The following is a 22,061-nucleotide window of genomic DNA, read 5'->3' as shown; positions in this document are numbered from 1 at the left end:
GCGTGCGGCGATGCGCTCCATCTTTGTTATATCCTCAAGTTTATCCATTAGCAAGGCTTCCTGTGTACTGAATACTTCTTCCATAGCTGCAGGTGCTAAGTTCTTCTCTTTAAAATAATCATGGTTCGCGAAGGCTAAGTCTGATGCCGCCAAGGCTAACAGTTGTTCGTGCTGTAACTCGTATTTCGCCCAATTCTTTCGCAAAGTCTCTAATCGAGAAGCTACGTTGCCCTTTGTCATATTGTTAGCTCCTAGTTTCTTCAAATTCTCGAAGCATCGAGCAATTCGGCCGTGAAGGTCGCGTTGGATTGAAATGATGTGACTCATTGTTTTCAGGTGTGGAGGTCACGCGCGACGGTTGGACGACACTACCGAACTTTGAACACCGACGTACTTTCTCGAACTGTTTCACAGGCACTATCCGGCTCGAAGGACCAAAAATGTTATAATTATCTTGTAAAGGAGCAAGGGTGTTCAGTTAGAGAGTGATTTAAATATAATACGCTAACTGATTGTACGCGAGTGAAGGAAAATGTAATGATACGAGCGTTTCAGATGCAGCACAAGTCTCTATTCAGAGCGATCAGTGTAACAATACTATTTGTTTATGTTTCTAATAAAACCCCGAAGAAGTTGCAAAACGTCTGTTCACGTGCCTCACCCACGTCGATGCACAACTCCAAGTCCGTCGTTGCACAATTGTTATAAGTGTCTTGTAAAGGCGCAAGGGTGGTCCGTTAGAGAGTGGTCCTTCCAAGAAATCGCGATCGATTTCCTGGAAGGAAGAGCCTCCCCCTTCCATAGATCGCGAATCGATGGAAGGGGACATTTTCGGCTCTCCACAGGAGCGAGCAGGCCGTTGCCACCTGCCTAATTAGCGAGGCGAACTCAGAGATGGCGCCAAGATGCCAACTTTCGCGTACAAGATCCAATATTTTCAACGCACAATTTATTGGTGTTGGAATAAAATTAATTTAGTATGTTTAGTGGTGAATTGAAATATTATTAATGGGAATCTAAAAAATTAATGAATTAATGAATAGCCTGACAACTAGGTACTGTGGATTTTATTTTACAAAAGATTGAAAAGCATCAAGGGAGATGTGTTTTCAGCGTACTTTCTTCACTAATTTAACTTGCTCTACATTGCAAGCAGTTCACCATAAATAATCTATTTTCTGAATAATGCTTAATGCTATGTCTTTTGACAAAGTTTGGCGATTTACCTTATTTAACAAGTTTCCAGAAACTTGTGCGAAACAAGATGCTCTGTCTATCTATCTAATCTTCTCCGGACAACCTCCAAGCCTGTACATCCCCTTCATTTCTATCCATCCAAGCCTGTGCGTCCCCTTCATTTCTATAATATAATATAAGCTTTACATAAAAACTCTAAATTGCTGATATACAAATATCTGGCAATTTAAATACAATGCAATTTGTTACAACAATATATTATTTTGTACATGCATGGTACAAATTTCCAGAAACTTATGCGAAAGGAGATACTTCTCTATTGAACCTTCTCCGAACAACTACCATAAGTCTGCAACTCTACATAAGAAATCTATTAAAAAATTTTGGCGAGTTACCTTGTTAATTGAGACAATAATTCAGTCTCCTATGTGGTGTAAAAACTCGTGACGTTTCAAATTTGGACAACTTACCTTATTTGACACTTGCCAGATTATGATGGTTTGACACTTGGTAGGTTATAAAATTCAAAATAGTATACATGGGTATATATATGTACAATGACGGACGACGATCCCTGCCGAATGATTCCGAGAGTCGACGAATCGACGAACGAAACATGTGTTTGTTCATCGGTGTGCGTGTAACGCGTATACGTATTATGTTTGATGAAAAAATTCCTTGGAGAATCAGAATCAGAAGAAAAACCATATCGTAACTGACAGATCCATGAGACGATATTACAATATCTCTGTTATGCGAGGACCCATTTAATAAAAAATTGGTCTTATTCGAAAGCTTATATGCGGTTTACATAAGAAAAATGCCTTTAAATTTAGAAAATATTGCAGGCGTGATGAGATATTAAGGAAATAAGTTTCAGGTTAGGTTGGAATGGCTCCGCGACGAGTAAAGGTAGAGCACTAAAGAGGTGAGTATGCGCATCCGCCATTTTGGGTCCTGTGCAGAGGGAAAACAATATGAAGAGTCCGCTAAAACTAGCTGAAACGTATTTCAATTCGCGTAAAATATATTCATTAATTAATTGTTATTGTAATCAAAATAAAATGTGGTAATGAATTTGTGTGTTTTAGGTATATTTTTCAAGGTATAAAGGAATTAAAATGCCGTGCTGCACTGCTATTAATTGTAGTAAGATAACAGAAAAGAACGTTCGGCTTTTTAGGTTTCCAAAAGATAAACGTGGGGATAAATGGGTACAGAACAAGCGACGTGGAAATTGGAAACCGACTGATTGCTTTCGCTTATGCGAAGTATGTTTATTGTTATATACACCATGCATGAGATATACTGTTTATTATAATTACTATTAAGATCATAATTATTTTAACAAAAATTTAATAACAAAAACAATTGTTAATTGTTTTTGAATAATGTATATTAACATTATTTTCTCTACAAAAAGGTCTTCTAGTCAGAAAAATCTTTTAACAAGTTTGTTTCTTTTATAGAAACACTTTGAAGATTTGCAGTGCGAGAGCCACCGCGAAGATGGCTGAAAAAAATTGAAGTCGAATGCCATTCCCACATTATTTGATATTCCAAATCCACCTCCCATGATTACGCCACTTCCACGAAAATCAGTATACAAGGTAATGCTAAGTGAACAAATATAATTAAAGTGCCTCTAGAGCATTAGAGAAATTTTTATCAGCAATCTTCATGTTTTTACTTGCATCGCATTCTGAATTACTCCTCTTTAAAAGTACAGTTCCACAAAGGTATAACCCAAAATTTATAAACGCTATTTTGCTTTTATACGATCACTATAAATTAAAAAAATACATGTAGAGTACATTTTCTACCACTGCTCGACATTTTTAATCAGATTTTTCACTTTCCAGAATCCTAATAATAGTATTGCCTCGTCCAATGCAAAACTAGTTAATAGTGTATCTAATCAAATACCTACCATTGAGCAAGTGCAAAATGTTGATGATACCCCAACTATTTTAGGGAATAAGGTAACGGAAGTTACTCATTAGCTTGGATTTAAGTCTTTGTTTTATAAGAGTATATATTTTGTATTGTATCAAACTTTTTCATTTTTCGTCTGTTCATGATTTTTCATTTTTTTGGCAGGATGATGATATAATATCTAGATTAAAGCGTGAAAATGAAGTTTTGCGGAAGCAACTGGAAGCCGCAAAAGTTGGTACTTATAACACCTTAAAGCAAGAAAATCAAGAATTGCATACCAAAATAAATAAGATGAAAAAATTTTTAACTGATGAACAAATAAACATGTTGCAAGAGGGTCGCATACCACAATGGCCTAATGACAGTATTATTAAAGGTTTTAAATTCAGATTTGCTCTCTCTGTTAACGGTTATAAATTTCTTTGTAGTACTGGATATCCACTACCATCTTACAGTACTCTTATGCGAAGAATTCAAGATTTTAAATTAAATTTCGGAATTTTCTCGGTTGTCTTAGAGCTTCTATGTCACAAAGTTGAAAATATGGAAGCAACTGATAGATTTTGTATACTATCGAACGATGAAATGGCCATTAATGAGCAATATGACTACGACAAACTCACAGGAAAAATTGTGGGAAAGAAAATAAATACATACCACTGTTTGTTAAAATATTGTCAAATTCACTTTATAAACAGAATATGCGTTGTTGATATTGATACTTGGTAGCACGACACACTATTGGAGTATTTTATTCGATTTCAGTTTGTGCAGAACTGCCCTGATAACCATCTGTCTCCAATCTGACATCAGATTGGGAGCAGGGTCTGGCACGAGAGCGCAGAATCTGACGTCAGAACTGTTGCAGTCTGTGTCCGCATTTGGCTGCGTTCTGATGTGCAGAGCCTGAGATGCAGTGCCTGATGTCAGATGGACAGCGGATCGACAGCAGATCGACAGCAGATTTCGCCGTCTGCTAGGCAATTGCTTGGTAATTCTGGACCTCAGATGGCGCTGTTGCTGTGCCTATGTAGGACCACTCGCAGGGTGAAGTCCTAATAGAATATATATAATAAATATGACTGGATAATTAACACGCAGATTGAACTCAAACAAAACTGTATATTTCAGGCACGTCCGTTCGACGTGCTGGTCGGCAAGGCAAGAGACAAGATGGCCTCTTGCTCCTCGTCTCGATGAGACGACATCCCCACTCTCCACATCCCGGAGGAGTGGGGGAAAAACAGAGTGAGAGCGAAGACTCTCCCTATAGTACTCCCTCCCAAGACCTGAGGTCGATACTAAAACTAATACAGATTTTTCATTAAGTCTACTATTGCAATCGCCTAAATGACTTTGGTCTTGAAAAATCACAGTAACTTTTGCGAAATTCGCACGCGCGAACATGGTGCGCTTAATTTCGAATCGAGACTGAGCACGATTTCCCATGTTAAGGAACGCAGTACCGCAGAGTGCTACAAAAAAGAAAATAAATGAAATGTTGAATACATAAAAATTCCGCGCAGTACGGCACAAGAGTAACTTATGAGTAATATACTATAATACATTTCGCGCGCTTAAAAATACGCAGTCTTGCGGTAACTAAACCTAATCTTTGGACGTGGGCGCGAACGCCACACTCTTTCGCTGATACGTCTTAAGAACGGGCGGAGTACTCACGGACGTGGACGGATTGTCATCGACTATACCGATAGGAAGCGCAGGATCCGCAAGTTCGTCATGCACAAGATGTGCTGGTTTGAGCAACTCAACGGACACAGTTTTAGAAGTGCCATTCACTTCAATGTTATAAACACGATCAGTCACACGTTGTAATACTTTGTGCGGCCCTGTGTAAGGCCTTTCCAACGCCCTTCTCACCATGTTGCGCAGAAACACGTGTGAACACGCGTGTAGCTCTTTAAAAATGAACGCACGCTTTTTGTATTAATGTGTCACAGGCACTGGTCGCACCTGGCGCATGTGCACCCGAAACTCATTAACAAAAATGTTCGGATCTGGCACAAAATCATCCGGAAGAAAGAATTCTCCGGGCAGTCGCAAGGTCGTTCCAAACAGGAATTCGGCGGGCGATGCTCCAGTATCAGATCGCACGTGCGATCTAAGACCAAGAAGCACCGTCGAAAGTGTGCGAGGCCAGTTCGTGTCCGAATGACACATAATCGCTGCTTTGAATACACGATGCCAGCGTTCAATCAACCCATTTCATGCGGGATGATACGCAGTTGTGCGCACACGCTCGCAGCCGATCAGGGCCAGAAGGGCCGTGAACAACCTCGATTCGAATTGGGCGCCCTGATCCGAAGTCAAAATCTTCGGAGCGCCATATCACGAAACCCACGTCTCGAAAAATACCTCCGCGACCGATTGGGCGGAAATCTCTCGCAAAGGAACCGCCTCGACCCACCGCGAGAACCTGTCTATCATCGTCACACAGTACCTAAACCCGTCACAATCAGGCAATGGACCGACAATGTCGACGTGCACGTGATCGAAACGGCCGTCAGGAGCCACGAACCGCCCAGGCAACAATTTCACGTGACGCGATATCTTAGACCGCTGACAGTCCGTGCAGGTCCTGCACCACTTCGCAACGTCACGCTGCATGTTAGGCCACACGTAACGCTGCCGAATGATCCGATCCGTGACCCTCGCGCTCGGATGAGCCGGACGGTGAAATAAATTAAAAACCGTCTCGCGAAGACTCAATGGAATATAAGGACGAATCGACTCGCCAGAGATCTCACAAAAGACCGTCGAGTGACTCGGTCCCCACTGAATCGCCTTCATTTTCAGTGGAAAGTCAGGAGACTTACGGATCAATTCCAGCTGCTCGTCAGACTTCTGGAGCTCGGCGAGCTGAACAAGCTCAACCTCGACCGGCAAACGTAACGAGTCGACTCGAGAAAGCGCGTCCGCGACGACATTGTCGGGACCAGCCACATACTCCACCCGAGTGGAGAACTGCGCGATGAATGATAATTGACGCGCCTGCCTGGGGGATGCCTTATCGGCTTTCTGCATAAACGCGTAGATTAGTGGTTTGTGATCTGTAACTAAACCAAAATCCCGACCCTCAACAAACGGTCGGAAATACCTCACCGCCTCGTACATTGCCGTGAGCTCGCGGTCATACGTGCTGTATTTCCTCTGCGCAGAAGAAAACTTTTTTGAAAAGAACGCGAGTGGTTCCCAAACGCGCGAAGGAGACAACTGTTCCAAGGCTGCACCCATTGCGGAATCCGATGCGTCCGAAACCAAACGCACAACTGCGTCGTGGCGCGGGTGAACTAAAAGGGCAGCGTTGGCCAGGCCGTCCTTGACCTTGACAAACGCACTTTCTGCCTCGACCGTCCACACGATCTCCCGTTTGTCATTCTTGCGAGAATCGCAAAGATAAGCGTTTAAAGGTGCTTGAACACTCGCCGAGTGCGGTAAATTCCTCCGGTAGAAGTTCACCATACCGAGAAAACGGCGTAATTCCACTATCGTCGTAGGTTTGGGGAACTTCGCGATCGCATCAACCTTCCGAACCGTGGGACGAATTCCCTTATTGTCAACCGTGTGACCTAGGAAATCTAATTCGGGAACGCCGAACACACACTTATCGACGTTGAGACGCAGGTGAAACTTCTTAAGCCTCTGAAACACCTCCCGCAGGTGGGCAGCATGTTCCTCTCGAGAGGATGACGCTATCAAAATATCATCTATGTACACGAACGCGAAATCTAAATCGCCCAGCGCACGATTAATGTATCGCTGGAACGACTGACCCGCATTGCGAAGACCGTAAGTCATATAACAATACTCAAACAACCCGAAGGGCGTGCAGACTGCGGTCTTTGGGACATCCTCGGGAGCCATAGGTATCTGATTGTAGGCCCTGTGGAGATCAAGGGACGAAAATATACTCTTACCCTGCAGATTGCCAGTGCAATCATGAAGGTGCGGAGTTGGATATTCATCCGGCGTAGTAATCGCGTTCACCTTACGATAATCTCCACAGATCCTCCAAGACCCGTCCTTCTTACGGACCATATGGACGGGACTTGCCCAAGGACTACTCGAGGGACGACAAATGCCAGCCGCGACCAGCGCTCTGAATTCGGCTTTAGCCGCTTTAAGTTTTTCCGGGGTTAGGCGCCGCGGGCGCTCAGAAACGGGCGGCCCCGTCGTTATCATATAATGAAGAACATCCCGCTCCCCAGGAGGAGACAATCGAGACGCACCCGTGATCTCAGGAAATTCCGAGAGAAGCTCGGAAAAGTTCGCAACCGGATTAATCGAGCTTACCGAACGAGTCGGAACGGCTCTCGCGACTGCCAGAGTGTACATTTTGGTGGCCGTGTCGACTAGCCTACGCTGTTTTAGATCGACAAGTAGGCCATAATGCTTTAACAAATCAGCACCGATAATTGGATACGGCACCGCCGCGATACAGAAATTCCAACGGAATGCACGGCGCAACCCCAAGTCCAGTTCCCTGAGTGACTCGCCGAATGTGTCGATCCTGGTGTCGTTCGCGGCGAAGAGCTTTCGCTCGGAAGGCTTAATATGGAATTTCGGGTTCGCTGGAAGCAGTGAAATGTCTGCCCCAGTGTCGATCAGAAATGACTGACCAGTCACGCGATCACGGACATGGAGACGATTCTCAGAACCCAATCCCTCACTGAACGTCTCCGCGCAGGAAGGACGAATTAGTTTTTTTGTTTCCAAACTACGTACTGCGAACACCATTCCCGACACCATAACGGGTTTTGGGGAAACTTTCTATGCGCGTAGCAAAGTCCGGATTTGTCGCGCTTTTGCGAGTCACTCCGGCCCCTACTGGAAGAACGCGGTCGAACCCGCGCTCGAGAACGCGCACGACCGGACGACGACGACGCCGTCAACCGCTCGACCTGTTTGGTCAACGTCGCTACGCAGGATGCGAGGCGAGACACCTCGTCCTCCAATCCCGACGACAAGTTTTTAATAGATGACGCCGCGCAAACATTAACGGAACCCGCGTTGTCCGCGATCTTATCCGCGACCTCCGCGAGCCGCTCCAAATCCTCAGACCCCGTCGCGACGAGGATTGCCCGATGGTTTGCAGGTAACTGATCCAGAAATATAGACCTTATCACTGCGTCATCGCATTGACCGTTATTAAGGTTACGCAAACGACTTAACACGAGAGACGGCTTGCCGTCCGTGAGTACTTGCCCTTTTAATAATTTGCGCAGGTTACTTTCCGCGGAACCGGCAAACGTCGCAATGATCCGCGACTTGATTCGCTGATAAATATCTGCAGGCGGTGGAGAGGTTAAAATAATGTCTTTCACGCTCCCGACGATTTCAGCGTCGAGACCAGCAAGCACTACATCCGCCATAGTACCCTCCACGGTAATTCGCGCATTCCGCAGAGTCGCCTCGACCTGCACAAACCATAAAATCGGATCCGAACGGAAAAATGCCGGAATTTTCGGGTTCCGGTACGCGTCGATACGCACCGCACCACTCGACACTTGCTCCACGGTCTGAGCGGTCTCGGATCGCGAACCGAGACGCGAAGCCTCGAACGCCGCCAGGCGTTGTTGCAAGTCCCAGACCTGAGCTGTTAACTCAGAAACGTCCGCCGTTGGCTCCTGGTGAATGCTATTATCGCTGGCCATGACGCACCGAGAACTCGCGGAACGCGACACAAAACCGACGCGACACGCAACAATACCACGTGATCAGAAGGTTATGGAACCCTCAGTTCGCCCGACGCGTTAACGCGAGATCATGAGAATCGACCTTTCAGCCGCAAACTATGGTCAAATACGCCACGCTCGCTTCCGCGAACGCTTCAAAAAGAATACGCGCGAAATAAAGATGGCGGAACTTCCGCGAACGCCCCACAACGGATACGCGCGAAACAAAATGGCGGTACTTCCGCGGACGCTTCACAACGAATACGCGCGAAACAAAATGGCGGACTTCCGCAACGTGGACCGAAACTTCGTCCCCAAACAAATACCTCGAAACACCCGTTTCATGAGTGCACGATTCGACACTGAGCTCCCCTGAGTCTCGCTGATGCAAGATGCGCAGGCTGGAACCCAAGGCACCGGTGACGTTGCCTCACACAATCGATGATTTCACCAACCGATGAAAAGGACGCCGGTGACGCTGCCTTCACGCAATCGGAACCCAGAAGTTGATGATTTCACCAAACTGATGAAAAAGGCGCCGGTGACGTTGCCTTCACGCAATCGGAACCCAGAAGTTGATGATTTCACCAAACTGATGAAAAAGGCGCCGGTGCCGTTGGCTTCACGCAATCACAACCCAGACGCTGGTGATTTCGCCAAACTCATGAAAAAGGACGCTGACGAACCAGCAACGCCGTCCAGCCTGCCGGACTCCTCACAGGAACGGCACGACAAAGAAACGTCCACGTGGGCGCCGTGATTGCGATCCGTCGACCACTCGACATGCCACTTCAGGCGAATCCTACTGGACCAAGTCGATCCGCGGCGATGATGCCTTTAGCTCGCCTTTTCGACTCAGCGCACCAGTTGACCAAGCTTTAGGCAACCGACGCACAAAGCAAATAATGCTCTCGTGCAGAAAAACACAAACCTGCCGACCATGCGTTGTATCACCGCAACAAAATTACACTCAGTCGGGGTCACCACTGTAGGACCACTCGCAGGGTGAAGTCCTAATAGAATATATATAATAAATATGACTGGATAATTAACACGCAGATTGAACTCAAACAAAACTGTATATTTCAGGTACGTCCGTTCGACGTGCTGGTCGGCAAGGCAAGAGACAAGATGGCCTCTTGCTCCTCGTCTCGATGAGACGACATCCCCACTCTCCACATCCCGGAGGAGTGGGGGAAAAACAGAGTGAGAGCGAAGACTCTCCCTATACCTAGCAGACGGCGAAATCTGCTGTCGATCTGCTGTCCATCTGACATCAGGCACTGCACCTCAGGCTCTGCACATCAGAACGCAGCCAAATGCGGACACAGACTGCTGCAGTTCTGACGTCAGATTCTGCTGCCAGATCTGGCTATCAGGGTGATAAATCAAAGAAGAAATCTTTCAACACTTTTTCTTGTGGATTTTACTACAGGATCTATCGTAGCTACCGTATTTCAATACGTTTCAGCTAGTTTTAGCGGACTCTTCATATTGTTTTCCCTCTGCACAGGACCCGAAATGGCGGATGCGCATACTCACCTCTTTAGTGCTCTAGTAAAGGTACACGGTGCGCGACAGTCGACATATACAGGGTGTCTTTCCTGTACTTGGCGTCGAGACGCTACCGCGTCTCTAGATATATGAAATGTATTACATACATATTATTTGCCATGATAATTACTTTAATATCTGGGTTCAATACGTTCGTGCGTAATAGACACCTGGTTCCTTTTGTCTGCTAATGATCATGCAGAGGGCCAATCTGCATCCTCCTCTAACGATTTTCTTACAGGGGACACTAGATAGCAAATAATAACAGAGGTGGATTATGTACTTCGCCCACACTTAACCCGGGAGTAGGCGCATGTCGATCTTTTCGACCGACGATTTCATATGTTTTGAAACATGATCCATAGCGTTCGACTGTTTACTTTTTCCGTAGAGCTATTCCTCTTTGAAGGAGTTCTTGACTTATTTATGTAACGGAGCGACACTTAGTGCATTCGTGTAGGTTTTAAATCATACATTTTTACGCGTCGGTCTTTTCGACCATAGCGCGCCTACTAACGTTAGTCTCATTTCGTTAATCTCATTTCGTTTGTCGCATACGATATTCGAATTCTTATTGATTGAGAACATTGAAGACGAGATCAGTGATTCCGCAGAAGATTCCGATTATGTTATACAATCCGATCACGATACAGATTCGGAAATTCATTCTGCGGATATAGAGATATCAGATGTAGAGGAGGCGTGTAGTTTGAGTGATGGAAACGTAAGTATTTATTCTTTATTCTCAAGATACAGTTTCTAATCCGAGGAAAATATAAATATTTAATACGTTTATGAAACCATAAATTTATAAGTATATTTTTTAAAAACAAATATAAATATAAAATATATTAGATAATTGCTATTATTGAAAATTAAAAATCAAGTGATAAATTCAAATTGATAAATAGACAATGTAATTTTATATTTTGCATTCGCACAAATTTTTATGTAACATTTTATTTTTAAAATCAATTGCAATGCATCATTTGTATAAAAATAAATTTTCCAGAACTCATAATATTATAATACGATTAATCATTTTATCATAAAAAATGAAGATTATTTACGTATAACGATTCTGAAGTAAGTAAAATACAATGTTATGCATTATTTATAATATTTTAGTCATTTTATTAAGTTATTTCTGATTACATTATCATCGGTCGAAATGACCGACGTACGCCTGCTAACGTAAGTTATTTGGCGCGCCTACTCTCGGGTTAATGTGTACATTTGTAAACAAATTATGTAGTATTAATCCTTACTGCCAAAAGCAAAACAGACCGTCATACATGCTTAAGAAATGAAACTTATCTTTTTTCCGAGATTGGTGACCAGGCCGTTTCTTTGCAGATCCTTTGACGTTGATCCTGTCCTTTTCCACTTGAATGCTGCGATGGTCAAGCGCCCGTAAATCTTCCCAGCGGCCTGAAAATCTTGAATCCTTGTAGCCCTGATTGCAGTTCGAATCCTGTAAAAAAACAATTTTTTTTTCATTTAGTCAGCAATATATTGTTATGATTTCGGCTCGGCATAGCAGAAGTTTAATGAGAAAGTACAACAGAAGCAACAGAACATTCACAAGAACAGGGTAACAGATATAACTGTATACAATCACTAACGCGCGAGAAATATGTAAGTGTCGATGCGTCTGCACGTAATGGCGGCTGGCTATCGAATGACAGCTTGACAGGCGATCGATCCGATCGCCTTCTTCTCGCTGTCCTCTTGTTCCTGTCACGAGCACCAGCAGGCCCTGGATTCCAAACAAAGGGTGCTCGCAACAATATACATACTTGAGAGCATCTTGTAAATGAATCAAAGTCTATTTCACAGCTTACCTTCGATGATTTCATCTCTTTTTATTCCGCAGGAAATGATTTCGTGAATTTAAGATCGTGTCTTGTATGAATTCTGACTCGTCTTGGGCGTGCATTTGCAAGTCGTCAAATAGTTCCTGCAAATGTCTTATTCGCCCTTCCGCTGAAACCTCATGATTCAAGTTTTCCTGTTGGATATCTTGTTCTTGTTCAGTTTCTGCTACCGGCTCTTCTTCTGTTTTTTCTACTGGCTCTTCTTCTTTTTCTGCTTTTTCTTCTTCTTCATCATCTTCTTCTAACATTTCTTCTTGCTGTGTTTCCTTCTGTTTCTCATTGTCTTCCTCCGTTTCCTCTGCGGATAAAGTTTCTGTGTCCTCGCACGCGTTTATATATTCTACAAGTCTTTGTTCAGAAGGTTGTTCTTCCATTACTTCGCCAAGCATAGCTTCCAGTTAAGCTTCTAACGCATCAGTAGGCTCCTCTTCCGTGTCTGGTGTGACCGGAGGGATGATCCCCATAATTTTTTTCCAGGCATTCGCAACATTTATGGGTTCGACATCTCCCCACGCTTCGTAGACGAAGTTTATGCAATCCTTTAAATCGTACTTCCGGTGAAATTTCTGTATTCCACCGGGGTATTCGAGGATTCGCCTTAACATTTTGTGGCGGAACGATCTTTTCATCTTTGCGATAATGCCTTGATCCATGAGCTATACAGGGTGTCCCACTAAGGAGTGGACAGCGCGATATCTCTTAAAGTATTGTCGATAAAAATATAAAAAAAATAGGGAATTGCATGGTTCGAGGGGGCCCATTTATTAGCGCGAACGAATTTTGTTTTCGATTATTATTTTAAAAGATACGATGGTCAAGTTCGGTTTTTCAAATGGAACTATTTTTTTTTGAAGACCTGAATTGATAGTGCGTTCCAAGACAAATTCAATAAGCTTTAATGTATACACTTTATTTCCACTGGTTTTTAAGATATTGCGCTTGCAAATTTACTGATTTTCACTGCAAGAAACCCCTCTGGAATGGCAAAAACCGGGGGCGGTCTTACTGGCGCCACGGGTGGCACTGCCTGTTGAAATGGATACTTACCTGCCAAAGGTCTACGCCAGAAATGGCAGGCCCAAAGGCTGGACAATTCTTTTCCGTCAGAAATGCTACTTAGGTAGGTACATCTGCGGTATCGAGAAGCGCATCGTTACTTTTATTTCGCACTTGCTTCTACGCTCGGATGGCCGGTTCTTTTGGGAGGGATGCAAGTTGGATTGGTTAGGTTAGGAGGAGTGAAAGTTGCTAGACTAAATTTCAACCATAGGGAGCAGATTGTATCAGAACCAATCCAACTTGCATCCCAATCCAACTTGCATCCCTCCCAAAAGAACCGGCCATCCGAGCGTAGAAGCAAGTGCGAAATAAAAGTAACGATGCGCTTCTCGATACACACACACACACACGCACACGCACACGCACACGCACACGCACACGCACACGCACACGCACACGCACACGCACACGCACACGCACACGCACACGCGCGCACACACACACACACACACACACACACACACACACACACACACACACACACACACACACACACACACACACACACACACAATGTAATAAACACTTACACCTATTCTTGAAGACCCTTTTATAATAAAAACATTTATTTTTCTTAAAAATGCGGAAAATTGTAACTTAACCTAATTTAAATAACCTACCATATAACCTAAATAGCATAAAAGTAGTATAAGAAACATTGTTGCGTAGAACGAAGTTGCAAACATAGAAATTTTTATAAAAACCCGTCAGAGGGCACCACTCTATCTGCAATTTACCGATCATCGAAAATCATTTTGGAAAAATGACACTAGCGCCAACTGTAACCACCCGTTCAAACTCGCGCTTGCGCCTTACTTCATACACTACAAAAATGTCCAAGCGATCAGGTACGCGACACTTCAAGGAGTTAAAAATAAGAAAAGAATTAGATAGGATATTTTCGGAGATGATACCGATCCCTCCAATAATTACACCACTCCCGGGATCTCCTCGACAAATGGTAACGTACCAATAAAAATTCCGTCTCCTTTTCCAAATTAACAAATCTATTAAAACCTCAAGACACCACCTCACACTCCACCGGACACGCTCCCGACAACTCCGGAATTCCCGAAAACTCCAGATTTTCAATTTCCGAGGACCCCAGAATTCAAAATCCTGGAGGTGCCCCCACAAAGATGGCCAGCCCTCATCAAAATTAATATCCCGGACTCTGATTGGGAAGCGCGGCCTTACCGAAGACGGACCCAAGAAAACGAATCTGGCGTCTCTTGGGACTCTTTGGCACAGAGGCGGCACATCCTTACAGGCCCATGACAAGGGAAGAGAAGAAAAATAAATAAAAATGTACATATTAATAAATAACCATACATATATACATAAGATACGAATATTCCATTGCGTTCCCCACCTCCATTCCAATCTCTCGAGGACGAGAGATCCCCCAGGGGGGGAGGTGTAACGTCCCACGCGGATCCGAACCGATAATTGCCGACCGCCGGTAAAGTAAACCGATCTTCATTATCGCGAAATCGTCCTACGTTACCATACAAAATTATTTTATACATGAATTATAATTAATTAATGATTCAAATGAATACTAAAGAAACAAATGTTATAGAGATGTTAGGAATAATTTAATGTAAATACTGACAAAAGCGCAAGGTAAAATATAATGTATTAAGCGAGTAAAAAGCAAAATAATAAATAGCGACTAACTGCGCATGCGCCAGCCATCAAATTTCGGGTATAAAAGGAGGCGCACGATGCGCAACGCGAGCATTCCAGGGCATTCCAAAGCATTCAGGGCATTTAAGGTTCCGATTCGAATACGCTTTCTTAACTGACGAATACTTAAACCTAGAGGCAGCATAAGTTTCAACCAGTGAGATTCAGTTCGCTCCGGAGACGGTAGCGGCGGATCTTCAGTGTATAAAAGTTACTGGTGCTCCTTTTTAGTCTTTGTATTTTGAAGTTATAGAACCTCGCTTTCAGAAAGGCATCGAGCTCGCCCCGGAGACGGTAGCGGCCGACGTTCTTGGTAAAAGCAAGGTCTCGAAGAGCATAAAATAAAAACTCTGTCAAAAGAAACGAGCTCGCTCCGGAGACGGTAGCGGCCGTTCTTACTACAGACATTGCCAAGAGTCATCGAGTTCGCTCCGGAAACGGTAGCGGTCGAACTCTGCAATATATACATATACTTTAATAAATATTCCCGTAGCATTAATTAGCATAAATATAAAAAACTATAGAAAACCCAAAAACAGAATATATAATCGTAGACTGTAAGCAATATTAAATAATTGTTATTAGAATAAGTATTGTCAAATAAAGTCATTGTTAAGTTTAAGTCGTGGATTTTAATCCTTAGTTATAATAACGAACTCCCACCTATCCTATACTCGAGGGGACGCCGCTCTCCTCTCGAGGACCTACTAGCTTCAGTTGTTCTCAGACAGCCGAACGTTACAGAGACATGGTCGCTCAGTGTGCCTATGGGTAGATGGGAATGGGGAATTAGCTTCCAGACGCGACCGCGTCTGTTGATGTACAAGCTCAACCTAACAGTCGGGATTGCGGAGTTTTTGCGATTGCATTTGCTGTCTCGTTATTATTGAATATATTAACAGACAAAGTAACATACAAACATGCGTTGATGCGTCAACATTTGATCCAAATGTTTCAATTTAATCGTATAGAACATTTTCCATGCATTCAGGATCAACGATTAACACGATGTGCGCACGAATATGAATCTGCAATTGATAGTACAATTAATAAAAATCCTTCTTGTGGAAATGATCCTCTATTTAAAATTGGTCAAAGTGACATTGCAAACGAAAAAGATGAAATATCCTGAGTTCAAAATGTACCACTTAATGATGACGAAGTTACTACACAAACAAAACAATAATTCAGACAGATCCACCATTCGTTTCGAAGTCCAAAGTCACCAATGTATACGTACCATGTAATAGGACAGAATACAAGCCTAATTATTATAAAAGACATAAAGAGGAAATTAGTTTAAAAAGAAAAGCTGTTTATAAAGCAAAGAAAGGGAAGTGTAAGATGAAAAAGGCAAAGATTGTAAAAAAAGGGAGAAACTCATAAAACTTTACAATTATGAATATTATAACGCACAAAAAGAAGGTATAATAAAACACAAATAAAGATGTGAAATGCGAAAAGCGAAAAAATTATTATGAACTATATATAGAAGGTATAATCAAAAAGGCAAAAGTGCAGTATGCCGCAAATAAAGAAGGTATAATCAAAAAGGCAAAAATGCATTATGCCGCAAATAAAGAAGGTATAATCAAAAAGGCAAAAGTGCATTATGCCGCAAATAAAGAAGTGAAACAACAAAATTATTATCAGCTAAATAAAGAAGTTATCTCCAAAAAGCGGAATGTATATTTTGATGAAAAACGTAGGGGAGAGTAGCCTATATTGGACCGGCTCCTTAATTGGACCATTCGTGAATCTCGATAAACAAATATATTTGCAGTGGTTCTTTCAGCTACACTGATTTAGGAAGTCGAGATGACACATACGAGAGCAGCGAGACGGTTATTCATTTGTTTGTCGTACAGCGTCGTCGAAATAGAGAAATACGCGGTACGCGATCATTATTTTTCGTGCTATTTCAAGTGGATTTCTTTCTACATCTTGTAAGTACCATAATTTTAAATAATACTAGTCTAAAGTGTGCTGTCTTAGCTACAAATTCATGTCCTTACTTTCCCATATTCGTATAAGTATAACCATAAAAACATATCTTTTTGATATAACCTGCAAGTTGCCTAATATTGGACCACCACTAGTTGCTTAAATTGGACCGGTCCATTCTAGGATACCATCTACGTTATGGTAGCGAATAGTTAAAAGCATACTAAGAAGTTTTTTTTAAGTTTGTATTTCCTTTTTTAGATATTTAAAATGACAACAAGGCGAAAGTACGGGAAATGGAATGAAGACGAACTACAAAAGGCCATTATAGCTTACGAAAACGGTGATTATGGTTTAAATGAGTGTAGTAGGGTGTATGGAGTGCCAAAAGCCACACTCAAGCGACATTCCGCGAAAAGAAACTCATATGCGAATGGTATAGAGGCTCTGGGGAAGCCACCCACGTTCTCTTTAAATCTGGAGAAGATTTTATCGGACCACATTCTAACATTAGAAGAATGCTTTTTTGGATTAACAATTAAAGATGTGCGAAAACTCGCATTTTATCGAGCGGAAAAATATAACCTTCCCCATGCATTCAATACGGAGAAAAAGATGGCAGGGAAAAAATGGTTTTACGCATTTATACGGCGAAATCCTCGACTACCTATTCGACAACCAGAGGCTACTTCACTTGCAAGAGTAAAAGGATTCAATAAAAAGAATGTGCAACACTTTTTTGATTTATTAGAAAGCAGTATTACAAAATTTAACCTTACACCAGACAGGATTTTTAACGTAGATGAATCTGGGTTTTCTACTGTGCAGAAAAGGACACAAAAAGGAAGCATCAAGTAGGCGTTGTTGCAAGTGGCGAACGAGGGGTAAACACCACAATGGTCTGTGCAGTAAGAGCTGCAGGTGTTTACATACCACCAATGATAATTTTTAAGGCAAAAAAGTGGAACGAAGCATATGAGATTGGTGCTCCTACAGGAAGCATTATTAAAATATCAGATACAGGCTACATTAATACTGAACTGTTTGTAATATGGCTGAAACATTTTAAGAATTACACAAATTGCAATAAAAATAAAAAAAATTCTTCTGTTGTTGGATGGGCACACCACGCATAGTAAAAACCTAGAAGCTCTGACTTTTGGAGCAGAAAACGGTATTGAATTGCTACAGTTACCCGGACATACAACCCACCGTTTGCAGCCTCTGGACGTAGCGTTTTTCGGTCCATTACAAACGTATTTCATTCAAGCACAAGAAAAGTACCTGAACAGGTATAAAGGCCATGAGATTAGGCAAATTAACATTCCATCTCTCTTAACTGATGCGTACGGAAAAGCAGCTACTATTGCTAATGCTGAGAATGCTTTCCGTGCTACAGGAATTTGGCCATTTAATCGACATATTTTTCAAGAACACTACTTTGCTCCTGCTACTGCACTACTTTCGACTGACACTCCCCAGCCATCTTCTTCTGTAACTGAAACTCGAGGAGCATCCATATCTTTGGAAACAGAATCTGACTCAGAAAACAGTGATGACAGCAAAGATGAAAATTTTAAACCATCTGCTAAGTGTTTCAAAAAGACTTTACTACAGATTTCCCCTTTACCAAAACTAGCACCTGATCCGCAGCCGACGCTGTCACGAAGAAGCCAGCGGGGAGCACGAAAGGCAGCTCTATTAACTGCTGACTCCTACAGACTGACTCTTCGACACTCTCAACAAAAACGAATGAAGAAAACGCAACGATTACCCCACTCCACAGACAAAAAGATTAATGTTAGAGATAAAAGCTGGTATTGCTTCTTATGTAGCAAAAACAGTGAAGAAGACATGATACGATGTCTTCAATTTCGCACCTGGGTTCATACACGTTGTGCAAATGTGAAACCCACCAAAACAGCGTACTATTGTACTACGTGCACCGTAAGATACTTGTTTCTTCCTGTTTCTATTTTTATTCAATGCCCTGACCAGTGTTTTTTAGATTGTCCAACATAAGAAACCGGTGGTCCAACTTACGAAACCAGTTGCCTGAAATGGACCGAAGTCATTAGTTTAGTTTTTTTGATATATTATTTTAATCAATTATTTTATTAATACACTAAATACATGATAAAATCTACATGAAATGTAGATCATTTTCCCGTTTCTGTTTACTTCCTGCAATGTGTTATGCCCGTGTAGGAGAGAAAAATTAAAAAGTGGTCCAAAATAGGCAACCTTCTCCTAAAATAGATGATTATAATAAAGTACCAAAACGTCGTGTTGCTCTGAAAATAATAAAAACGTATCGTTATATTGCTGTAACAAATAACAATATAGCAACCAAAAATAACAAAGAAATTATATTAGAAAACTTTAAAAAATTATTAGCATGCCGGCCGGAGAAGCAAGTAGATTGGAAGCTGAGCGTATAATAAAATGATGTTTTCATATTAGGCGCAGCAGAATGTTTAGAAGTTGATAACAGGATTAATGCTTTGTGTGGACATTCCGAACATACATCTTCTTCAGAATCTTATTTTGCGGAAAGTTCGTACAATACTTTCAGCGATTCTAAATCAATCATACTGAATTCGGAAGGGAAAGCTATAAACGTTCTACTAGTATTGCAATCGAAGAAGATAAAAGTATGGCATAAACCCTAAACTATGTAAGTCCATTTTTTTAGCCATTGAGATTTTGGCACCTCACTTTCCGGATTTACGAAATTTGAAGAGAATGATATACAGAATAGCGAGCGTTTATAAAAACCTACATAATTTAGACAAAACACTTAGACGAATAACACTGGAAGCGCATAAAAAAGCTGAAGCGTTATACAAAAATAATACTGAAATAAGCTTGAACGAAGAAGAGATCACATCACGATATTATTTAGCATTTAGAGCTTTCACAAAGCGGTGTATGGACACACCACGCATCCCGTGCGTTTAATGCGAGAAACTCTATTTTCAAAGAGATGTTCGTAAGCTTCATATTTCTAAGAGAACATATAAGGGAAATGTAATGCAAACATTGTTAAATCATATTGCATACAAAGTTGGTGATATGCATTTTATTTGCCGATATTGTCACGATAAAATTCGCAACGATTCCGTACCACCAAAATGTATTTTAAATAAGCTTGATGTACGTTCAGTTCCAGAAATAGCAGTGTTGAACGATTACGAACGAATTCTCATTCAAAGAGCTAAACCGTTTCAAACGATTGTGAGAATGGATACTGTAACGTTCTCTAACGTGGCGTTGCCGTTAAATATAGGAGATTCCACGAATGGAGCGGTTACCCGAGGAATTGTGGAATTTGGTTCGGCTGGCGTGCGATAAAGAAATGAATTTCAAGATACCAGAGTCCTGCCTTTAACAGTAAATAACAAAATAGTTTATTCAAAGGGGTTTGACACGAGGTAAAGAATGAACATATAATACTACACGTAGTCCTGTGATCTTGACGAAAAATTAATAGAACTAAAGGTAATTACGTAACGACCACAGACGAGGTATAGAATAGACCTATCAAGCAATGTATTTTTGTGTCGCCGGTTTGGGGGGTCCTAGGACCCCCTTACCATTTTAGTGTCGCATGCAACGTTACCGGTGAAGTCTCAAAACAGATTGTAACGCTACGCGTGGTAGGAACTAGAATTAAGCACGAGTAAAACTAGGTTATGTTTTGAGAGTCAAAGCCCGCGATTTACAAATGTCTCTGTTAAAGTAACAATTTAAAAATCGTCTTATGAACATATTCCGTTCAACAGAAGAGAACGGGGGAAAAAAATAAAACGATATCACATTCGTCTTTTAACCTTGCTGTCCTATTCCGGTTTATTTAACGCAAAACAAATTCCATTCCCTTGCAATAACGTAATTTGTAAAAACAGGACTTTAATGTTTTTTAAGAGCACCTGTTGCTGAACCCCACTCATGTATCATGTGTTTCCGCATACCTTAATGATGCTCTATACGATATAATACAGACATTTAACAATAAAAATAATAATAATAATATCCTTCTACTGTACTATATTATTTAAAAGGAACATATCGAACCCATACACCCCGATTTTGCTGCAATTTTGCAAGTCTGTAGAGTAGCCAAAAATATTCCATGCATATTTTTTTAAAAAGGAATTCATTCTCCTCCATAGCTATTAGAACAATTGAGGGCTCGGATACAATAAGGAGACTAGCGCTCGAAATTGGGAAAAATTATTGTCCAAACGCTAAGAAAGATTGGAAAATTAAGTTTTGTTAAACTGGATTTTAAAAAATATAGTGTTGTAAAGCTCGTCACGGCACACATTTTTTCTATTTACAGTATTTTTATCGAATTATTAGTATTCGAGACAAAAATTATAAACAAACAAAATTTATTCGACTAAAATCATTATTTCTTTAAACATAAATTGCGATAACTTGAGTAAATATTAACGGATCGTTATGAGATTTCAAACATAAAACTCAGAAAACTCTAGCGGAGCCGTAAAATGTATGCACAAAACCCTTATGTTAAAAAATGTAATAATATTTAATTAAAAAGTAATACTGGACATAATCCATGTTTTTCAACGTTCGCCGTTAAAAAGTATCGAGGCAATTTTGAGGTACATATAACTTGCAGCGACAAAGTTTTTCCTTAATATACAAGGAAGATTTTCACCAATTTTTCAACTGATGAATAAATAATGGTAGAAGATATGACGATATATATATTTCTCGCACGGCGCCAACTGTCACCGCGAGTGATAAAACTGCTAAATAGCGCATTATACGCGACTGTTGACTGTTGGCAGCGCGAAGAGATTTATATATATCGTCATATCATCTACAATTATTTATTAATCAGTGTGAAAATTGGTGAAAATCTTCCTTGTATATTAAGGAAAAACTTTGTCGCTGCAAGTTATATGTACCTCAAAATTACCAGGATGGGCAAAAAATTATTATAAATCAAAATTTAACCTACGAAACTCAATTTTTTTAAATCGGCGCCAGATTTACACAGTGCAAATGATGAGGCGCCGATATAAAAAAATTAAGTGTCGTAGATTAAATAAGGAACAAAATTACTTTTTACTTT

General features: G+C 41.4%; 3 long non-coding RNA genes across 4 annotated transcripts; 2 read left to right on the top strand and 1 right to left on the bottom strand.

The window, feature by feature from the left end:
• The first annotated feature begins 2,004 nt into the window (after window positions 1–2,004).
• Window positions 2,005–3,770, top strand: LOC143367086 (uncharacterized). 2 transcript variants are annotated; one of them, XR_013084945.1, is made up of 5 exons: window positions 2,005–2,125; window positions 2,289–2,468; window positions 2,667–2,807; window positions 3,060–3,179; window positions 3,298–3,770. It is a non-coding gene; the product is annotated as an uncharacterized LOC143367086 (long non-coding RNA). The 2 variants fall into 2 exon arrangements; XR_013084944.1 differs by lacking the exon at window positions 2,005–2,125 and having other exon boundaries at window positions 2,147–2,468.
• Window positions 3,771–11,628: 7,858 nt separating this feature from the next.
• LOC143366903 (uncharacterized) lies at window positions 11,629–12,354 on the bottom strand. Its single transcript, XR_013084850.1, has 2 exons — window positions 12,230–12,354; window positions 11,629–11,859 (listed from the first exon to the last, which is right to left on the bottom strand). It is a non-coding gene; the product is annotated as an uncharacterized LOC143366903 (long non-coding RNA).
• A 4,367-nt stretch (window positions 12,355–16,721) lies between these two features.
• LOC143366866 (uncharacterized) lies at window positions 16,722–17,801 on the top strand. The gene is made up of 2 exons (XR_013084838.1): window positions 16,722–16,956; window positions 17,216–17,801. It is a non-coding gene; the product is annotated as an uncharacterized LOC143366866 (long non-coding RNA).
• The last annotated feature ends 4,260 nt before the right edge of the window (window positions 17,802–22,061 follow it).

The sequence above is a fragment of the Andrena cerasifolii genome, chromosome 3, assembly GCF_050908995.1.
Source record: "Andrena cerasifolii isolate SP2316 chromosome 3, iyAndCera1_principal, whole genome shotgun sequence".
NCBI classification, from domain to species: Eukaryota; Metazoa; Arthropoda; class Insecta; order Hymenoptera; family Andrenidae; genus Andrena; species Andrena cerasifolii.
Note: the sequence above shows the minus strand (reverse complement) of the source record. Positions and strands in the feature narration are given on the sequence as shown.